Source organism: Silene latifolia, chromosome Y, assembly GCF_048544455.1.
Source record: "Silene latifolia isolate original U9 population chromosome Y, ASM4854445v1, whole genome shotgun sequence".
NCBI classification, from domain to species: domain Eukaryota; kingdom Viridiplantae; phylum Streptophyta; class Magnoliopsida; order Caryophyllales; family Caryophyllaceae; genus Silene; species Silene latifolia.
In genome coordinates this window covers 450,500,256-450,523,610 of record NC_133538.1, presented here as the reverse complement: position 1 = coordinate 450,523,610, position 23,355 = coordinate 450,500,256, and the positions used below count along the sequence as shown (strand labels likewise).

General features: G+C 35.3%; 1 non-coding gene across 1 annotated transcript; it reads left to right on the top strand.

The window, feature by feature from the left end:
* The first annotated feature begins 21,853 nt into the window (after nucleotides 1-21,853).
* Nucleotides 21,854-21,960, top strand: LOC141635181 (small nucleolar RNA R71). Its single transcript, XR_012539885.1, has one exon. It is a non-coding gene; the product is annotated as a small nucleolar RNA R71 (small nucleolar RNA).
* Nucleotides 21,961-23,355: the final 1,395 nt, after the last annotated feature.

Below are 23,355 nucleotides of genomic sequence, written 5' to 3'. Positions count from 1 at the left end.
GCTAATATGTTCACTTAATAAGGTAAATAGAGAAATCTTTGAAGAAGTTCAAAGAGTTCAAAGAATCACGATTTAGTCGTAATGGGACTATCAAAGTAAAGACTTTGGTATAAGCCAAAGGAAATGTGATATAGTATCACAAATTAATCTCTCTTAGCACACATTATGGGATAATGTGTGGTTGGATAAAGAAATCAAATGCTATTTGATATGGTTTGGACTTCAATCAAGTTACTTTGAGTTACTTGATCCTTTTGGGTATTTTATCATTCTGTCTAAATTATTTTTCCACTAAATCTAAAACGATTCATATGAGATATGAAATGATAGGGTACCATGCTTGTAAGTTTTCACAAAGAAACAAATGCTCATTTTTCCTTACTATAATCACGAGTACAACGGGTTTGTGGCTCGTAAAGCTGTCTTTCTAGAATACAAGCTTACAACTCATCACTTGTTGAAGATGATGAATTAGTGTTACTTTTAGAAAGTAAAAAGCTTATAACTTACAAAGCAATTAATTGACACATGTTACTTCAATTCTAGAAAGTAATGAACATATGACTTACATGAGAATGTTTAAGTCACAACTCAATACAAGGCTTAGAGCCATGAAAATCCGGAATAAAAGGCTTGATTAGTTGCAAAGGGTTTTGCACTAGTTGAAATGCTTAAGTCTATTTGGATATTCTTAGGGATTGTGTTTCATTATGATGATATACATTTAGCAAGTGAATCTAAAACCCACTTCTTTAATTAGAAGGAATGTATTCAATACATGTCTTGAGTTTTGTAGATTCTTGCAATCATGAGATAATGTGCAACTTAAGAGAGGGTCTTGAGTAGGACATCAATGAGTTGGAATCAATGATTTGATCATGGTATAAAACTTTTTCTCGATAAGTCGAGAAGTTGTGTTTATACATGGAGTTTAGTGGGAGTTACGAAATTTTTTAATTAGTCTTATATGTGGATGACATATTGATCATTGGGAATGATTTAAGACTTTTGGAGTATAACAATACATCTTGAATATCCGGTTTTATGGAGATAAATCCACATGATATTAGCATCAAATAAGAAGTCTTATGTTGATAAGATTCATGATTAGTTCAATCGAGTTGAACATATTTGATTGATTCCATTTGCTTCATTTTGCCGAATCAATTAAATAGGAAATGATGTATAACACTTCATATACTTTGATTATGATGAATTGTTTCAAATCGAATTTAAGTAATAGTTACCAAGTAAGCCATAAAGATTACCCTTAAGTGCTTGCAGAAGCATTAAGGATGTAATGCAAAGTGTTTTTGATGCAATTTTGTGTAAGGGTATTACACAAATGACAATGGACAATTGAGATTGCGCATGGTCTCCGACAAAACCATAATCAAAACACATCAAGATGGTTAAGTAACCATTGTGGCTATGTTATTTAAGAAATAGATTTTCTAGAATCGTTCTAGGCAATAAAGAACAATGAGAGATATTTACAACGGAAATTGAGTACACTTGCAATCATGAGATGTGCAAGAAGGATGAGTCCCGCACACTGTGAAAACAGTGGGAGCTATTCTAAGGCTAGAGGGCCTATGTCTAGATTGGATCTAGGCACGTACTCATAATGTTTTGTATTGCAAATGTATACATTACAAAGGAAAACGAATATGTAGTAAGGTTGAGTTAGGTACAAGAAGTTGATAAAACCTACTTGTTGGAATATGTGTCCTCCGACAATAATGCGATCACGACTGTTGATCATGATGATCTCATTATAAAGAATACAGTTGGGAAGTAATATTTTTACTGTCAACTGGTCCACACATATCGGTAATGATTGGCTGACTAGAGTTTGACATTACTGTCATGCGACGGTGGTGATCAGTTGATCCCCTAGGTCATACCTATAGGGCAACACTCTTAGTTGATCAACTAATTGATCGTATAACGTTACGAGTCAATTAATTTAATTAAAATTGACGGACGATTTTGGAAGTGATATTTACGTATCTCATTGAAATTGATTAAAATGAGATACGGTCTGAGTAATCGAATTGTATCATTACTCAAATGAAATTATTGTTTAAGGAAACAATTAAATTTGAAGGAATTATTATAAATACAAATTGTTGTGATTTATAATTGGTTAAATATTTTGGTACAAGTAATTATGAATTACTAAGTCGATTTTTGTATATGACGTATTTTTATTAATATGTTGATTTTTAATATGTTAAAAATACATAACAATTTTATGTGACATATGACATGTGACATATTGACAAATTGACAAAAATAAAATGGATCTCATTTTACTCAAATGTACCGAAATTAAGGGAGGATTAAGCATAATATTGTGTTTATTATTTGAGTGGTAAACATGATGATTACCCTAGTTACTAGCCATGCAAACCTAATGCTTATTGTAAAGAATAACTAAAGCATGCATTGGCTCCCTTAATCCCCCCCTTCCACCCGGTTTTTGAGATGAAAAACCATTTTGGTTTTTCATCTTATTTACCTAATAATACACCAAAATGTTAGTAGTGTATCATTCATACTTTACTCATCTAAAAATAAGAATTCTAGAGAGATAAAAAGCTTCCTTCTTCCTCCTCTCAAAACCGAAAATATTAAGTGTCCTATAATATTTTTGGGTCAATTTTTCTACAAGATTAATATTGTACTAGTATTTATAATATTAATTTTGATTAAGAGTGTGCTTTGGGTATAAAGCTTTGGGAGAGATCCTATACTTGGATCTTAGTTCTTCCACTAAGGAAAGCACAAGAACAAGAGAGAAAGGTGATCTCTCTTGTGCCCTATAAACCGAAAATCCATTGTAAGGATGAATGTTTCTTCTTTATCTTGTTTATTTGTTTGCATGCATAAGATCATTTATTAATTTTATGACAAATTAAATTAAAACATATATGAATATGTTAAGTATATAGATCTACTTTTCCTTCAATTGGTATCAAGAGCCATGGTTGTTTGCATGCAAATCGGTTAAAAGTTTTTCCGAGTTATAAGAATAACATATAAAACTTGTATAATTTGTGTTATTATGAGATATCACGAAATTAATTTATGCATGTTAAAATTTCTGGTCCTAAAATGTTTTTAGGATATTTTGGTTATTTTATGGATTTTTATTGTTCATATTATACAATAATGGCATTAAAATATGATTTTATGAATAAAAATGTCATTTTCGGACTAAATATAGCTAAACTTTGAATTTTCCAGTGATTTTTGTATATGTTATCACATATATTATTTTAGGATATCCTGTAAAATTTCATAATTGTTGGACTTCTTATGCTCGAAAAATGGATTTTTCATTATTAAATTCGGATTTAGGTGAAAAATAGGTTAATATGAGATAAATTTTGAATCTGGTCATAGAAATTTAGTATGTTGTCACATGCAATTTTACAAGATGTGTGTAAAATAATAGGCTATATTGAAGTCTTTTTGCATGATTTATGGATTTTTGAAGAAAAATAGCATGAATAGTGACTTTATTAGTGAAATATTAATAAAACATACTCTATGACTAAAGAAAAACATTATATGTTGCATTTTAGTATCTTTTTCAGATCTAAAATTGAAAAGTTAATGAATATAATTTTTCACATGTTTTTATGATTATTTAGTTAAAACCGATAAACCGCAACATTGTTTTTCCGAATAAATTTCAAAATTTTTAACCTAAGTTTTTGAATATTATGAGTGTCATGGTATTTTTCCAGAATGTTCATGAGTTTAAATTTCAAATTTTGAATTTATTTGAAATTTTGTGATTTATTTGAAGTTTATAGCTTATTTCTATAATTTTTGGTCCATTAATGAACAATTTTTAGAAATATGGGTTAATTATGGTCAAATAATTAGTGAAGACTAAATTTTGAGTCCTAAGAGGTTAGGGTAATTAAATTATGCATAAATATGAATTTATGTAATTTTTTGATTATAAAATGTTGAGATCACGCAAATCCGTAAAAACTGAGTAATATACCATATTGGCTATTTAAAGGCGATTTAGCATAAAATTGGGCATGTTCATACATATTATAATGCTGCATTTTCTTTATGATTGTCATAATTTAATTTATGTAATTTTTGAATTATGTAATTTTTACTTAGTATGGCCTTAGATTTTAATTGGCATTTCCCGAAATGTATGGGAATATCGATTCGGTTGTAATTTTATTGTGATCTCGTATCACCGTTTTGTAATTTAATAGATTTATTTTATTTTAGTTACAAATGTATAATAGGAAATTATGTAATTTGCTATGTAATTTAATTTATCTCGGAGTTCCCAAAGACGGATTTCTTCAAGATGGCGATACATAAAGACGGTGTTACCTCGAGATGCATGCCACAACCGAAGTTCAAGGGACCAATGGAGTTGGTTTCCGAATATGTAATAGTTGAATAGTTTTCTATTTTTAGGAAGGCCATACTAGGATTTATTTTTATGTTTTGCATTTTATTTATATGTCACATGCATCGCTAAATCGCCATAACTAAAACATGCATCATCATCTTATCGAGTTCATCGACCGTGTCAAATACAATTATCGTAGTTCACCGCTTTAGTTCACTTAAAACGTGATAGATAATAAATTGACATGACCTCTCGCTAAAACAATTAATTGAGACATAGCCTTACCAAATAGTAGAAACCATGAAAACCTATTTCGCGAGGGAGTGCACTCGGCCATCCCGGGGTACAAACCTTGTTACGTAGGGGAAGTAGGTGATGAATGTCTATCCACCGAATTCGTGTTGATGAGGGTTTCATCGGCCATCCCGTGCCCAAATTAATGTGAATTTGGATCATGGACACATTTATTCGAAATTTGGATTGACCTCAACTGAAGTATTCGTGACCGTAGTCGCATGTGTTCCGGGCTATATATAAACATTAGAGTAATTTTATCGACAAAGAGTTCTAAAAGTAGAATCGATTAAACGTTAATCCACCGAGTTATATTAATAAGGGTTCCATCGGTTATCACGTGCCTAAGTTGATATGAATTTGGGTCTTGGAATCATTTATCTAGTTGGGTAGAGGTCACCAGAGAAATGCATAAAACTTGTTTAAATTAAAAAATTTTCACGAGTATTATTATTAAAACGACATTTGTTTACTCCTTCTATTTTGTTTTGTAGACCACTTCTTTTCTCATAACAAATGGCAACACCAACCCCTAACGCCACGCCTCTCGCTAATACATCATGGCTCCGATCCTTCATGGATCGATGTAAACTTGAAAAGAATGGGTCAAATTTCTCCGATTGGGATGCCCAACTCAAATTAGCCGCCCAAGGTGACGACAAGCTTCGTTACCTTACCGAGGCCTCTCCTCCCGAACCTACTACTAGGTCGACCGCCGCCACTAGGGAAGCATATGAGGCTTACCAAAAGGAGTCCGCCGCAATGAAAAACGTCTTAATATTTTCAATGGAGACGAATCTCCAAAGGAGAGCCTTTAAAATGGGCAACGCTAATGAGATTTACTCCAAGCTTGTGACAATGTTTTCACAAACTCCGCGGATCGTCCAATATGAGGCGGCCGCGGCATTCTTTGATCTCGACTTCAAAGAAGGCCAAAAGGTTAGCCCTCATGTGCTCAAACTTATGGAGCTTGTCGAGACCTTGAAGATTCAAAAAGTTGAAATCCCCAAAGAACTCATTGTAGATAGGATTCTACACTCCTTGTCCAAACTCAAAGCGTATGTTCAATTCCGGGTGAATTTTAACATGCAAGATAAGGATGTGTCTCTTGAAGAATTGCACAAGTTACTTGTGCAAGCCGAGAGGGACATGGGGTTAAATGTGAACCCACCAAAGGATGTGCTTAACATAAGAGCTAAGAGTAAGGGGAAGTTCAAAAAGAATGGGAGGAAGGGTAAGAAGCAAGCTCCCACTTTCACCAAAGCTAAGCCTAATGATGCTAGCACTTCAAAAATCAAGAAGGGTCCTCTTGATAAATGCCATTATTGTAATGGTATGGGACATTGGAAAAGAAATTGTTCCAAATACCTTGGTGATATTAAGGCTGGAAAGATCACTCCAGTAGGTAATTGACTATCCTTTCTTTTATGTTTCTAATTCAACTATAGTATTGTGATACAAAGTTGTGATAATGTATCTCCCTTTTTATTGTAAATAGGGCCTCCACCAAGCAAAGACAAAGGAAAGTAAAAGCAAGCTTAAGAAACCATCGAGGAGCTAGGAATAGCTTTCATGGAGCTTTGCTTTTTATTGTCTTATTTTAAATTATGTTTTGGATTTTTAGGACCTTAAGTTTCCGTGTTCGACATGGAAAGGTATTTTGGATAATTCGTTGTATTTTGGATAATGGTGGCTTGGTTTGCAACCCAAGTCACCCGTTTTATCACTTTATCCTTTGTTCTAAAATTCGTATTTAAATGCTTGCTCTTAGAAACATATAATTATTCACTTAAAGTGATCTAATAGACAACTATAATGACAGGATTCATTATATGTCCACATGCTTAAGGCTTGTGTATGATCATTTATAAAGTGATTTTGAGTCTATGAACTCTCTTAAAGGAATGTCAATCACCAAGTACACTTACGAAATCTAAAACTATTAGTCAATCCTATGAGATAGTTCTCCTTATACTTCAAAAATCATTATTTGTGTCTCATATGCTATCTTTGAATCTCTAGTGTATTTATTCTAAAGATAGAGTGGGAGAAAAATGAGGACACAACTCACACCAAGATAAAATTATGTAAATGAGATCTACGCAAGAGAGAATGATTTGAATAAAGGTATATCTATTTATATAGTATACCCAATAGATGAGATCTATGGTCTTATGTAAGTTCTATATGACTAAAGAGACCAGGTGAAGTAATCATAAGAGTATATTCTCAAGATAACTACACGAGGAGACCAAAAGAATGTTTTGGAAGAAAAATGACTAATGTAAAGTCTTAACAAGAGTTTTGACTAAGTTTATGAAAATTTTGACCAATAGTTTCAACCTTGAGATTTACTTAAGAGCCTAAATGAATCAAAATAACATACTAGTTATAAACGAGTTGCAAGGATTGATATACCGATATCTTCAATAGCCAAGTTTTGACCACGCAGTTGACATTTCTTAACCTCATTATGAAATGGTTGAACCTCCTTCCGAAAGGGTATTTCGAAGGACGTGTTCTAGATATTATTTATATTTGAATAATGACATCGCTGCACATCATTATGATATGTGTGTGTTAGAGATTTAAATCTCTTTCCATAAGGTTAAGATGAGACCACTTCAAAATAGGTAGTTTGAAAGGATATGATGGGAACATATATGGTTTTATCTTAATAACTTGGCAATGTAATTTATATTTCAATTCTTGAAAAGTTTCGATTGAGAAGTCAATTTCGAAACATGTGGAATTGAGTGGGAGTTAGGAAATTATCATGTGAAGACATGGAATTTAGTGGGAGCTATCATCCTTTGAATGTTTACAACTCATCACTCATTGAAGAATGACGAGCTAATACCTTGTTTCATAAAGAAGCATTTGAGTTTTCAATTCTGGATGAAAATGGACTATGATGAATCCAATTACATCAAGGGATGTTGGATAAGTATTGTTAGATACACATCGAATCAGCGAGATACGTAGGTTGTTCATTCAAATGAAAATGGAATTGTCATTAGCAGTCATGGTCGTTCCTTGAACCTAAATATAGTTGATGACATGATTAAAAAGTTACTAATGTTTCCGCCATTAGAATAATCATGCGCATGTCCAATGGTGAATCATATGCATAAGAGCATGATGATTGGGAAGCCATAATAGAAACATCATGAATTCTCGAGTAGAATCCGATGAGCAATTTCGGTGTTTGACGGAATGCTCTATTGTGTGTCAAGAGGTTGCACATATTATAGAAAATCCGAGCACATGCAAGGATTTATGAGAATCCTAAACCTTTCAAGCTAGAAAGAGAAATAAGAAGTTTTTGGATAGATACTTAGTTGAACAAGAAGTTACTCGAAACTAATCTTTCCTAATATGCTAGGACTTGTGAGAAGTGCTAGGTCAATCATCTTGACAAATTGTTGCAAGACTCTGCAAAACATATACCTAGTGCATTGTGTGTGAATGGAGTACTTGGTTAGTACAAGTTATATCATTCACCACAAGTTCGTTCCTTATGTGATAATCGACAAGGAAGTTCTTTCAAGATAAAGAACCGAAACCAAGGTCGGGAACCTTGATGTGTACTTGGTAAGGTTCATGCTATGAGTGATAACATGAATATAAAGGATAATACGATTAAGAAGTTTGAACACATGGTCACATGGCATGTTAAACTTCTATTGCAATCAATAAGTGTTTACACTTACGATATACATCACAAGGTTATAATATGGTATTTACTACCCGAGTGTGATGTCGACATTTGTCGTTTGAGTTATTATTAACTCACCATATACTTTGTTACATCCAAACGGGTTGTAGAGACAATTGAACCCCGTTTAAGTGAACACGGATTAGCATTGTATTTGCCCATAGTTACTTGTATGAGGTGACGTCTCGAAGTGACTATAGTGTGATGCGATTGATGGCAAGTTCAAGTTCCATAGAGTCATGTGAGATGACTAGTAGATCACATAGGCAGACTGTTAGGAACATTTTGTCGGGCATTATGACCGCTTATAGAGTTCTGGCAAATTTATATAGCCTGGTCGTGGCGAGAGCAGCTATAGTATTCAAATGAGTCGATTCTTTTGACTAAATACTATTCGCCTAAGATGGCACACTTTCAGATTAACTTTGATATGTGTTACTACGACCTTCGTGAATGGGGTCAAATGGGCATATTTTGGGTTATGATGGTTGTGGCTAGTTGAAGGGAATGAGTGCGATAGGAATTGTCCACCCCTAGTCAGGTTTATAACAATATCTCAGGGCCACTCGAGGAGTAATGAACTGGAAATGTGTGGCCACGCTCGGAATGTATCCATGGTGGATAAATCCGGTCAATCAGTTATTCTCCAGATCGAGGAAACCACTCTCGATATGATCACTTCCAAGTACGACCTGAAAGACACCTTGCATTGAGTGGGAGATAGTAATAGGACAAGAGAATTGGTGACGCACACTTGTCGAGGATAAATGGGAGATTGTTGGAATATGTGTCCTCCGACAATAATGCGATCACGACTGTTGATCATGATGATCACATGTTTAAGTCTCATTATAAAGAATACAATTGGGAAGTAATATTTTTACTGTCATCTAGTCCACACATATCGGTAATGATTGGCTGACTAGAGTTTGACATTACTGTCGTGCGACGGTGGTGATCAGTTGATCCCCTAGGTCATACCTATAGGGCAACAATCTTAATTGATCAATTAATTGATCGTATAACGTTACAAGTCAATTAATTTAATTAAAATTGACGGACGATTTTGGAAGTGATATTTACGTATCTCATTGAAATTGATTAAAATGAGATACGGTTTGAGTAATCGAATTGTATCATTACTCAGATGAAATTATTGTTTAAGAAAACAATTAAATTTGAATGAATTATTATAAATACAAATTGTTGTGATTTATAATTGTTAAAATATTTTGGTACAAGTAATTATGAATTACTAAGTCGATTTTTGTATATGACGTATTTTTATTAATACGTTGATTTTTAATATGTTAAAAATACATAACAATTTTATGTGACATATGACATGTGACATATTGACAAATTGACAAAAATAAAATGAATCCCATTTTACTCAAATGTACCGAAATTAAGGGAGGATTAAGCATAATATTGTGTTTATTATTTGAGTGGTTAACATGATGATTTCCCTAGTTACTAGCCATGCAAACCTAATGCTTATTGTAAAGAACAACTAAAGCATGCATTGGCTCCCTTAATCCCCCCCCCCCCCCCCACCCCCCTTCCACCCGGTTTTTGAGATGAGAAACCATTTTGGTTTTTCATCTTATTTACCTAATAATACACCAAAATGTTAGTACTGTATCATTCATACTTTACTCATCTAAAAATAAGAATTCTAGAGAGATAAAAAGCTTCCTTCTTCCTCCTCTCAAAACCGAAAATATTAAGTGTCCTATAATATTTTTGGGTCAATTTTTCTACAAGATTAATATTGTACGAGTATTTATAATATTAATTTTGATTAAGAGTGTGCTTTGGGTATAAAGCTTTGGGAGAGATCCTATAATTGGATCTTAGTTCTTGCACGAAGGAAAGCACAAGAACAAGAGAGAAAGGTGATCTCTCTTGTGCCCTATAAACCGAAAATCGATTGTAAGGATGAATGTTTCTTCTTTATCTTGTTTATTTGTTTGCATGCATAAGATCATTTATTAATTTTATGACAAATTAAATTAAAACATATATGAATATGTTAAGTATATAGATCTACTTTTCCTTCACTACTAACCAAAGCCTTTTCATAGGCTTAACATGATGAGTCATGTCATTTCAATTGGATTGAGATTAATAAATACATACAAGATCAAATTAGATTATAGAATATGAAATGGTAATCAGGTATTGACTATTCATATGTGATAATCACATTTGTCGTTCGAGTTTTTAAAATCTGAAAACTTTTTTTATACCTTGTTACATCCAAACGGGTTATAGAGACAATATTGAGCCCCGTTAAAGTGAACCCGGATTAACATGGTATTTGCCCATAGTCACTTGTATGAGGTGACGTCTCGAAGTGACTAGAGTGTGATGCGATTGATGGCAAGTTCAAGTGCCATATAGTAATGTGAGATGATTAGTCGATCACATAGGCAGACTGTTGGGAACACTCTGTCGGGCAGTGACCGCTTATAGAGTTCTGTCAAATTTATAAAGCCTGGTCGTGGCGAGAGCTACTATAGTATTCAAATGAGTCGATTCTTTTGACTAAAGACTGTTCGCCTAAGATGGCACAGTTTCAGATTAACTTTGATTTATGTTACTACGACCTTCGTATATGGGGTCAAATTGGTATATTTTGGGTTATGACGGTTGTGGCTAGTCGAAGGGAATAGTGCGATAGAAATTGTCCACCCCTTTGTCAGGGTTAAAAAAATATCTCAAGGCCACTCGAGGAGTAATGAGCTGGAAATGCGTAGCCACGCTCGGAAGGTATCTATGGTAGATAAATTCCGGTCAATCAGCTATTCTCCAGATCGAGGAAACCACTCTCGATATGATCACTTGCAAGTACGACCCGAAAGACATCTTGCATTGAGTGGGAGATAGTAATAGGACAAGAGAATTGGTGACGCACACTTGTCGAGGACAAGTGGGAGATTGTTGGAATATGTGTCCTCCGACAATAATGCGATCACAATTGTCGATCATATTGATCACATGTTTAAATCTCATTTTAAGAATACGTAAGGGATGATTCATTTTATAGTCAACTGATCAACATTAATCGGTAACGATTGGCTTGCTAGAGTTTGACGTTACTGTCGTGGGACGGTGGTGGTCAATTGATCCCTTAAGGTCACACCTAAAGGATGATGCCCTTATCTGTAAAGTTGATTAATTGTATGACGATACAAGTTGATCAATTCCTTAAAATTGAACAATTCATTTGTGAGAGAGAATTATCATCTTATTGTAATGCGATTAAATGAGATTTATTTTAGTAATAAATTACTTTGTTACTAAAATTATTTATTGTTTGAGAAACAATAGAGATAAGAATGAATGGTTAATTATAATTACAAGATGTTGTGAATTATAATTATGTGACCCATTTTATTTATGTGATCAAGTATCACTAGTCAATTTGTTGTATGTAATTTATTTAATTCATGAAATGATATTTATGTGATAAATATGCATTAAATTAATTAATAACATGTATTATACTACATGTGACATATTGTGTGACAAATGACAAATTGACAAAATAAAATGGTAGTCCATTTTATGTATATGGACCGAAAATGGAGGGTGTGTTAGTGGGTTATGGTTGTTTTATTTTATTTGATAAAAAGACATAATGATGCCTACCTACAACTAGTCTTACACATCTTTCTCATCTATTTTCTTGTGAAGACAAAAAGGAAAAGTAAGATGCCCTACATTGGACTACCAAAATCGTCCACCCTCCACTATCATCATTTTTAGAGAGTTTTTCTCTTATTATTATTCATTCACATGCATTTTCTCTCCTCTCCTTGATTTTTCTCAAAAAACTTGAGAAATATTGATTAAAATTGTTCAAATCAAATTACTAATATTATTAATGTAATCTATGAGTATTAGTAATCAATTTTAAGGTAAACTACTAAACTAATATCTAGCTAATATTATTTAGTGGGGATAAGGGATAATCTTGGGTGCAATCAAGAGGAAAATCTCTACTTTGGGATTTTTGGAGGATCATCCTAATATTCATTATAGCTCAAGAACTAACAAGTAGGAGATCTTGTTGGTGCCTATAATGGCCGAAATATTCATATGGTATGAAACGATTTTTCCTTATATTTTTTTCTAGTTTTGCATGCATAAGATCTTTAAGTTTTTGTGACTAAAACTTTAAACCAAAATATGTGATATTCAAAATATGATTTCTAACAATCTTGTCCAGTTACCTGAAGATAAACGAGTTATTAGCTGCAAATGGATATTCAAGAGGAAAGATGGCATCCCTGGGGTTGAAGATGCAAAGTATAAAGCACGTTATGTTGTAGAGGCTTCAGTCAACGGGAAGGTATTGACTTCAATGAAATTTTATCTCCCGTTATAAGTCATACTTCTATTCGTGTTTTACTTGCTATTGTTGCTCATTATGATCTTGAGCTTAAGCAAGTTGATGTTAAAACTGCTTTCCTACACGGAGATTTAGCAGAAGATATTTATATACAACAACCGGAGGGATTTGTGGTTCCAGGAAAAGAGGACCATTTTTTTTCGTCTGAAAAGTCTCTTTATGGCATTAAATACGCTCCAAGACAGTGGTATAAAAGATTTGATTCGTTTATGGTAAAGAATGGTTATTTACAAAGTCAGTACGATAGCTATATTTACTTCAAGAAATTTGAAGATGGGTCTTTTATATATCTGTTATTGTACGTTGACGATATGTTAATTGCAGCTCGTAATGTGGCACTAGTTAATGAGTTGAAAGCTCAGCTTAGTAGCGAATTTGATATGAAAAATCTTGGTGCAGCCAAGAAAATTCTTGGTATGGAGATTAGTAGGGATCGTCAGTCAGGTAAGCTATGGTTGTCTCAAAAGAAATTCATAGCTAAGGTACATGACCGTTTTTACATTAATGTTTGTAAGCCCATTAATTCTCCCATTGCTGCTCACTTTAAGTTATATTCTCATAAATATCCAAAGTCCGATGAAGATATGAGATATATGGATAATGTTCCGTATGCTAATTCAGTTGGAAGCCTAATGTATGCTATGGTTTGTACTAGGCCTGATTTAGCTCAGGCAGTTAGTGCTGTCAGCCGTTACATGCATAATCTAGGAAAAGGCATTGGGGTGCTATGAAGTGGATACTCCGTTACCTGAAATGTACCGCTGATTTTGGCCTGGTATTTGACAAGAGTTATCTATTGAGAGATAAAGTAACCGGTTATGTAGATTCTGAGTATAGGGGTGATTTAGACCGGAGAAAATTTATTTCTGGTTATATTTTCACATTTTGCGGGTCAGCTATTAGGTGGTGTGCTACAATTCAGTCTATTGTTGCCTTGTCTACTACCGAAGCTGAATACATAGCTGTTACTAAGGGAGTTAAAGAAGCTACTTGGCTTCGAGGTTTGGTGAATGAGCTTGGATTAAGACATGATATTATGACTGTGTTTTGTGATAGCCAGAGTGCTATACATCTGATGAAAGATGATCGATAGCACGGTAGGACAAAGCAGGGCGATGTTAAGCGTCATTTTATACGAGACACTGTAGCTGCAGGACATATAATGGTGAAGAAAATTCATAGAGTTGATAATTCCGCAGACATAATAACCAAACCTCTCCCTATTTCCAAGTTCGAGCTTTGCTTGAGCTTGGTTGGTGTTATGAGTTGTTAATTGCCCTTTGGAACTCTGGCGAAGAAGAATTTATTTCACGATTTATGAATTTTGAGTCAAGGCGGAGATTTGTTGGAGCTTATGCTTCGTATCCTTATACGAGATTGTATCGCGGTCAAACTGTACATGCAAGGTCAATTACGTAAAGTAATTAATTGATTTTTTAATTAATGGGCTTGTGCACAAACCCACGTGCACGTTTCTTCGAGGGGGTTTATATCCCTTATTCTGCAACTAGGTAAATACACCAAGACTACACCTGCCGCCAGATTTTATTGATTGTTGGCTATCTCCATTCTACGTACAAGAACATTATTCTCTACCCTCTTTTTATTTGCTTTTGTTTATAGAGTATTATTACTTCGATCTTAACCAAGTATTTGGGAGGGAATTCTCTTATATTCGTGACCTTGATTATTATAATGAAAGGCTCTTCTTTGCCGGTTGTTTTTTTACCCTCTTTGGGGTTTTTTCCACCTAAAATCTTGTGTGTCAATTTTACAGTTTTACTTCTCATTTTGACCTTTGATTGAATATTTATTGATCCTGCTCTATTTCCGCTGCGTATACCTTTACATATATAAATGATTAGTACATTTTTAATGGCAAATTTTCCAAAAATATGGGTCGAAAACATGACTGGACAGGAACATTCTGACCACTGTCCACTGAAACATTTATTACTCTTAAACCGTAAATCATTTAAGCATGAAACCAGCGGCATACGAAAGCTAACACACAGGGCTATCACACATAACAATTTCATCCATAGAGGTTAAGCAAGAAAGAAATGGCAACCTAGGCAAACAAGGGTAAGAATCTTAGAATTTTTAATTAAGCTTACATTCTTCACAATAACGTAATTATATACCACCTCGACTTAATATCATGCTCTAGCAGTTATTTTAGTAGCTATTATCATATACCACTCTCCTTAAAATTAAGCTTACGTCCCCGTAACCTCGGTCATCAACAAACAAAATATTCATCTTAAGGCAAACAATTGACTCTTAAGAAAGTAAACAATATTCATTTTAAATTACTCCACTCTTCAATTTCTCTCAAGGTAACCGGTTCAAAACTAGAAGGGCCACGGTTCAGAGTGAGAGTACTTCCTCATCCTAAGCCAAAAGGGCTCCTAACAGTTTCTACCTGGGTTCATTTTATTAGACACATCCTAAATTCATTGGTTAGGCCTCATGATCTTTTGCTCTGGTACCACTTTGTAACACCTCCATTTATTTAGGAGCCTTTATCAAGACATTCCCAAATAAACAGGACAGTTACCATCTCGGTTGCTCAAGGTAGTAAATAACAAATTACAACAACCAAAGTACTTTAGATTAAATTTTAGCGAATAAAGGTTTATTACAACTTAACCAACACTAAACGAATCTAAATTAACATTAATGACAACTCACAGCGGATGTTATGTAAACTGAGATCTTAAAACTATGTGATCTAGACATCTAGGTAGACTGGCCTAAATCCTAACGCATCCCCATGAGATCCCAAGTCAGCTAACTCAAGTATCTGTCAGTCAATCTGCTCCCCAATAGTTGGTTCATCACAGGTGTTAAACGAATAAACGGTCAACCTAACGGTTGACTAGGAATAACTAACAACAATATAAGGTGGAATAAATGAAAATGCATGATACGATATAACATGCAAGTACAACTGAGCTCATCACCCAAAACACCAGTTCATCCCGCCAATTCTTGACCCGGGGTATCCATCATCCCAACAAAAGGTTGAGGTATTCATCACCCCAGTATAAAACTGAGGTATCCAATGCAAATGTCATGCCAATAATAATAATCATCCCAGAACGAGTCTAAGGTATCCAATGAATATGATATGAATAAACCAACAACTACCGCATAATCCAATGACAAATAATCTATATCCAATAATTCATTCAAGGAATTTCACAATTAATCTTATCAATTAAATAGTAAGGTAAGTTGAGTAGTTATACTACCCGACAAGCAATTAATCCAAATAATGCAATATACTAAATGTATCCTTCAATAAACCCGTTCAACAAGTCCGTCGGCTATTGATAAATAATAATTATAAATTACTATATACTAATTATGTAACACAATTGAATTAATTATAAATTAATTACATCAATTATATTCCCATTCAATTATAATATAAAAACCCATTTTATTAAAGCCATAACCCGATTACCCATAACCCGAGTCAATCTCGTCAACAATCAAACCCACATCACCCACACAAACACGGTTTGAAACCGTGTTCAACATCCACCCTGAACCGCCTAAACCCGACACCATTAAACCACCACTGGCGCCACTCAACCCAGCCATCGCCAGCCAGCAACCTGACGCACCAAACCACCCCTTAACCACCAGCCAAACCACCACCATCAACCCACAACAACACGCCCTAATTCCCTCTCTTACCCGACATCAACAACAATACCAACAACCCCCAACCACCGTGTACAAAACCCCACGCCAATGCCACCACAACCACCAATACCACCTCTGGACACCACCGTTGACATCACTGTCTCACGGCGACTCCATTGGTGATCCCCTCTTCCCGGTGAGGCAACAAACACGGTCATGGTGGTCGTCTTAAGACGGTCACAAACAAACACTAACAACACACCTATTTCACGTTTTATCGCCAGCCACCACCACAAGTCAGCCCCTTTAACCACCCACGACCACCCACGGTGGTCGACTTACCACCATGGACCAACCCAACCCAAGTCTGGTCCCAAACGAGTCACTGCTAAGGTGCTAAACCTGTATAAACCCACAGTACAACACCACCAAACACCCACGCAAAGACCAATAAAAACACCCCATCCCCGCCGGTCACTAGTGGTCCAACGGAGGTCCGGTCATACCCTGGTGTTCCACGGTCACAATCATGATACTAGCTAGTCCTATGGCGGTCTAAATAACAAGTTATAACAAGACAAAGATGTATACATGAGACGGTTTTAAATTATTACCTTGAGACGAAAAAAGACGAAAAATTCCTTTGCTTTTCTCCTCCTCTCTCTCTCTCTCTCTCTCTCTCTCTCTCTCTCTTTCTCTGTCTCTCTCTCTCTCTCTCTCTCTCTCTCTCTCTCTCTCTCTCTCTCTCTCTCTCTCTCTCTCTCTCTCTCTCTCTCTCTTTGTGAATTTGTGAATTATAAGGGTGGTTGATGATGCTTATATAGTGGTTTAAGGGATACAATCAGGAAAGTACTAGGACACTACCAATTCTATTATATTATTATTATATATTATATTAGTCTTACCATAAGTAGGATTACCATATACTATCATTACTAATATTATTACCGTGTTATTATTATTATTATTATTATTATTATTATTATTATTATTATTATTATTATTATTATTATTATTATTATTATTATTATTATTATTATTATTATTATTATTATTACGTAAACTTATAAATAAAATACAATTTTAAGAAATGAGAAATAAGAAATATATTTTATAAAACAGTTATAAAAATGAACTATATTTATTAAATAGCTTTATAGAATATCTTTATAAAACAACTATACTTATCAAAATACTTTTATAAAATACCCGTGATTGACGATTAACCATGACCTTAAAATACAGAGTATTACAAGTTTAGGCTCAAATGGTTCACTAAAGGGTATAACAAAATTTTATATGGCTATGCGAGTTTCGTTTTATTGTGCCTCAATATGTACATCAACATTTCTACGGTATCAAGGAACGAGCGCCACACTTATGCGTTTTGACATGACATACCACGTCAGGAGAACTACTCGCTATTCCTAAACAGGACCAGTTTGATGGACCGGCCATGTGGAGGCTATATCCTTACATTTAAGTAGCTTTGTCGATCCTAGGTCAAGCCTAGGGTCTAATACGGTCTCACAAGGTGGTCGAAACTTGGTCATTAAGCTAGTCTTCCCAGGTTTTTGCGAGCAAAAACCCTAACAAGGTGTCATCACAAGGTGCGAGCTATCAAAAGAGAGAAGACACAGTCAAAACAATTATCGTCATTGGCGGCATATACTCTCCACATATAGACTCTCTATACAAAGTGTATACAAACAAAATGCACTATGTATGAGATGCAACTAACACATATGTACAAACTATGTGAATGCAGGTATATACAATCATGACATGTTATTTATCTAGCATGCAACAACTACTTCTAATGTAAGTAAGCTCTAAGCCTAACAGCACACCAACACACATATCCAAGAAGTTCCAAAAAGGAACATCCTCATAAACAAATCCCGTCCTCCTCCATGCAAATATTTACAAAAGAAAAGAAAAGGTAAAAGAGGATAGGTAGGAAAGTGTATACCAAGCGTTCTTCAAAACTCATATTGCCTCCGATGTTCCGTGTGTTCCTATGCCATTTGTTAGACAACTTATATATACAATACATATTTATGGAATTTTTAGAATTTATTCAATTTTTAGGTATTTTTTAATTTTTTCTCAAATATATACACATATTTACAAATATTTACAAATATATACAAAATAGATATATACAAGTATTTACAAAATAGATATTTCTCTCCCCACACTTAAGATTCACATCATCCTCGATGGGACTAATGTAGGGAGCAGAATGGAAAAATAAAAATACATATTTTTCAATTTTTCTCACAAATTAAAGACATGATTTCGATTTTTCATATTTTTTGTCAAAGTAAAAGACATATTTTTTTTTGTATATTTTTGAAAATTAAGTACATGTTTTTGGTGTTTTTAAATATGGGTGTTTCTTCTCCATACTTATTTATTAACATGTGGGAGGAAATTGAATTTAAAACATATTTTTGGGAGGTTTTTGTTTTTTCAAATTTTTATGGATTTTTGGTTTAAAAGGATGCAATGCATGCTTTAATCTAAGTGCAAAATTGAAGTGAGAAGCAAGCTAAACTATATGAATGCAAGTAAGCTAAGTGCAATGGGATTGTAACATATATTACAAGTGCTCACTAAGCTAATGCATGGCTAACTAAATGAATGCATGATTCGGTCGGTTAGAGAGCAAATGCAACTAAAATGAAATTAAAGAAAGAAAAGAGTATATACAATGCGGTGGTTCTTAGGGAAATCCACCAAACCCCTTCATCAAGGATGCTTCAATCAACTGGGATCACCCTCTTGGAATCCCACTATCACCTAATCAACTTCCTACATTCCCAAAGCACGAGAGTTTCCAAGCTTAGACAACATTTCATGCACACCATTCATTGCATGATTTACTTCCAACTATTTTCGAGCCACTTTTTCTTCAAGACTCTTCTTGTCATGGACAAGAGCTTCTTCTTTTTCAAGATTGGGGATTAAATATATTTTTCCCCTTTGGTTTATTCCTCTATCTTTTTGGTTTCTTTTTCTCAATTTTTGGCTTTGTTTTTGGAGGGGCATTGGTGCTAAAATCAAATTCGGGAGGAGGACATTGGGGTGATCCTCTCCAACCTTAACCTTCAACTTCTCTTTACTTTTTTCATCTTATACCATCAACACTTCATCTTCCCCTTTTTCATCAATCTTTCTTGGGGTTTCTTGGCTAGGAATTAGTCAAGCATCTCCACGTTAACCATGTCATCAACTATTGAATTTTTCAATGCACGCGGCAACTTGAATTCAACAATCTCATCTCCAACATTGAAGGACAACCTCCCATTTGGCACATAGATGATAGCTCCTCCCGTAGCCAAGAATGGTCTACCAAGTATTATGTGGGAGCTTTTACCCATAGGGATGTCTATCACCATAAAGTCGGTGGGAATTAATAGAGTTACCACCTTAAACACCATGTCCCTAAGGACTCCAATTGAATATTTAATCATCCCATCGGTGACCTTGATGGTTATAGAATTGCGAGATAAGCTTTTGATTTCAATTCTCTTCACAATGGCAAGTGGAATTACACTCACACTTGCCCCTAAATCACACAAGGCATTGTTAATCTTTTGATTGCCAATGGTACACGTGATTGAAAAGCTTTCGGGGTCATCTAACTTGATGGGCATTTTACTTGATACAACCGAGCTACACTCTCCCTTGGAGGCCACAAGTTCATGATCATCGATGCTTGTTTCTTCGAGGTAACTTTTGCTAGGAAGTTGGTGTAATGAGGCGTCTCTCCCGTGGATAGAAGGGTGGCTCCCAAGTTCATAAATTTCTCATACCATGAGTCCCTATTGGCTACTTCCCCCCTTTGAGGAAAAGGTAGAGGTGGCACATAAGAAGGCTTTGATGCAATCTTGGGTTCCTCAAGAACTACCTCACTCACAAAGTTATTATCATTTTCCTTTAAGGAGCTCTCCTTCAACATAATCATTTCTTCTTTTCCTGGGCTCATCTCAACTTCTACCCTCACGTTCGGGGCTTCCATTATTTCTTCAAGAACAAATTCTTCATCTATTTCACACTTCCTTGGTTCACCAACTTTGGGAGTGGTTAGTGTAGTCATTATCATCTCTCCCTTTTCCGGGTTAGCTTCAACTTCCAAGCTTTTATCATGAATAGTCATTATTTGCTCAAGCACAAAGTAATCTTCCGTGCTCTTTCCTTCGAGCCCATTGTCAACCTTTTCCTTAGCCATTGAAAGAGGTGTTGCATTTAATGACTCTTCTTGATTTGGTGATGCATACGGTCCTTTTTTTTCCACTTCAAATCCCACCATAATTGCATTCACTTCCCTGGCTTTCATTTGATCCCTTGGATTTTGCCTTTGTCCTAGCAATCCACCCGGTGGTCTTATGGGTTAGCAAGAGCTTGAGAAGCCACTTGGGTTTCAAAGTTTATTTGTGAAGTGGAGAGATTCTTCATGCCTTGTTGGGTTGAGATTGACAAGTCTCGTATCATCTTAACCAAGTTCTCATATTTAGCATCATCCATGGAATAACTTGCTTGAGGTGGATGCTCTTGATTGAAAGGTTAGGTGGAAAGTGGAAGAGGAAAGCCATATCCTTGGTCTTTAGAGTTGGAAGTTTGGTTGTTCCCTTGTTGTTGATATGCTTGGTTGTCATTCCCTTTGTATCCTTGGTTATACCCTTGATGTTGCCCTTGTTACCTTTGATTATTGTTGTAACCTTGTCCTTACCCTTGATTTTGGCCTTGATATCTTTTATTGTTCCTTTGGCTGTTGTTGTTCCATTGATTAAATCATTTAGTGTCATTGTTAAAACCTTGATTTTGCCCGTGGTTATACCCTTGATTCCATTGGTTATTGTTGTTCCATTGATTTTTATTGAATGGAGGCCTTGGTGGGCGGTTTGAGAAGTTATTAAATGCTTGGAAGGCATTTACACCTTGTACATTGTTCCCCTCAAAGTTGTTGTAGAGGTTGTTGCCACATATATCATAAGTGTGCCCCGTCCCTCTACATGACTCACATATGGGTCTTTGCATCAGTTCCTCCATGGGTGGCCCATGAGTAGTGGTAGCTGGGTTTACTAGTTTCCTACTCAACTCCTCTAGTTTCTTGTTGAGCATATCAAGCTTATCATTAGTTTTCACATTCACTAAGAACTCATAAGGGTGTTTACTTCTTCTCAACATGTTTCCTCTTGTGTCATAGTTTGCTTCGGAGTCCACCATTTTCTTGATTAAAGTGGTGCCATCAGCATCTTCAAGATGGTCAAAGCCACCTCCCGTGGAAGCATTCACCATTTATTTCGTTCTTGGCAATAATGTTTGGAAAAAAGTTTGAGTGATATACCAAGCCGGTATTCCATGGTGAGGACAACGAGCAATCAAATCTTGGAATTTATCCCATGCTTCACCCAAGGACTCCTCGACTTCTTGTTGGAACATTGTGATTTCATTGTGAAGCATTGCGGTCTTTGAATAGGGGTATTACTTGGCAAGGAATGCCTTGGCTAGACCATCCCATGTAGTAAAGGTGTCCGGTGGGTGGACATTCAACCACCTTTCCAGCTGTCCTTTAAGGCGAAGGCAAAAAGCATGAGTCTCAGTGTGTTTTCGGAGACTTCATTCCTCTTCATCATAGCTACCTTACTCTTGAATTTGCGAAGATGTGCATGGGCATCTTCTTCAACATTTCTATGGAAACAATCCCTCTTGATTAAGGCAAATTATACAGGATATATCTCGAAGTTGTTTGGAGCCAAGGTACCAAAATTTATTGGTGAAGAAGAGTCGTCCGGGTTTGGTACATTGTTATTTCTGAGAGCCGCCATTTGGGGTGTTATAATTGGTGTATTTGGTGGTGTATTTGTGGGAAGTTGAAAGTTATGAAAAGGATTTTCTACGAAAGGATCAATTGTGTCGTTTGTTTACTCTTGAGTTGTGGTTTCAAGGTGCGATTGGGTGGATGTGCTAGCTTGGTTTAAAGTTATCAAGTTGGAATTCCTAACCCTTGCTAAAGTCCTTGTTCTCAAAGCTCTATAGAGCCTTTCCGGTTCCGGATCACTAAGAAAAGGATAATTACCGTTTCCTCTAGGAATACACTTCAACAAAACGTTAGTCTCCTAGTGTTTTAAGGCACTAGGGTTGAGAAATAACACAACCACTCTACAAGAAAACAAGTCACTACTCAAACAAGCAAAAAATAACACTAAGACTAAAGCTAAGACTTTAACTAACTAAGTATAACCTAACGCCGTTGTAACACCCCCATACTCCAAGTGCCTTACCAGGACCACTCAGGTATGAAGATATTACCATCTCGGTTGCCCGAGGCAATGATGATCATAAGACAATAACGAAACAGAGTTTAAATAACAAAATAGTTTAAAGTGATTACATAGCAACACTACTACAAATCCAGGCAACTACAACGCCCCTTTAACAACGATTATTCACGAAAATCACAATAGACGTTGTAGAATGTATGGCGCGAATTTTACTAAACTTAATTACAACGGGTATGGTTATAAAAACCGTTGTTATTAGTTTTAACAACGGGTCACACATGCACAACCGTTGTTAATAATTTGGCGCAAAATTGGCGCAAAGTTAGTGAAAAGTAATCACAACGGTTACTTTTGTAACCCGTTGTTAAAACATATTTGACAACGGGTGTTTTTTACAACCGTTGTTAAAACTTATTTGACAACGGTTGTTGTTTAATAGCCGTTGTCAATACCTTCCATACTATAAACCACACAAACACAAGTCTGCTGCAGCCACAAAACACAACCCTTAATACACAAACACAAACACAAACACAAACACAAACACAAACACAAACACAAACACAGCGGACAA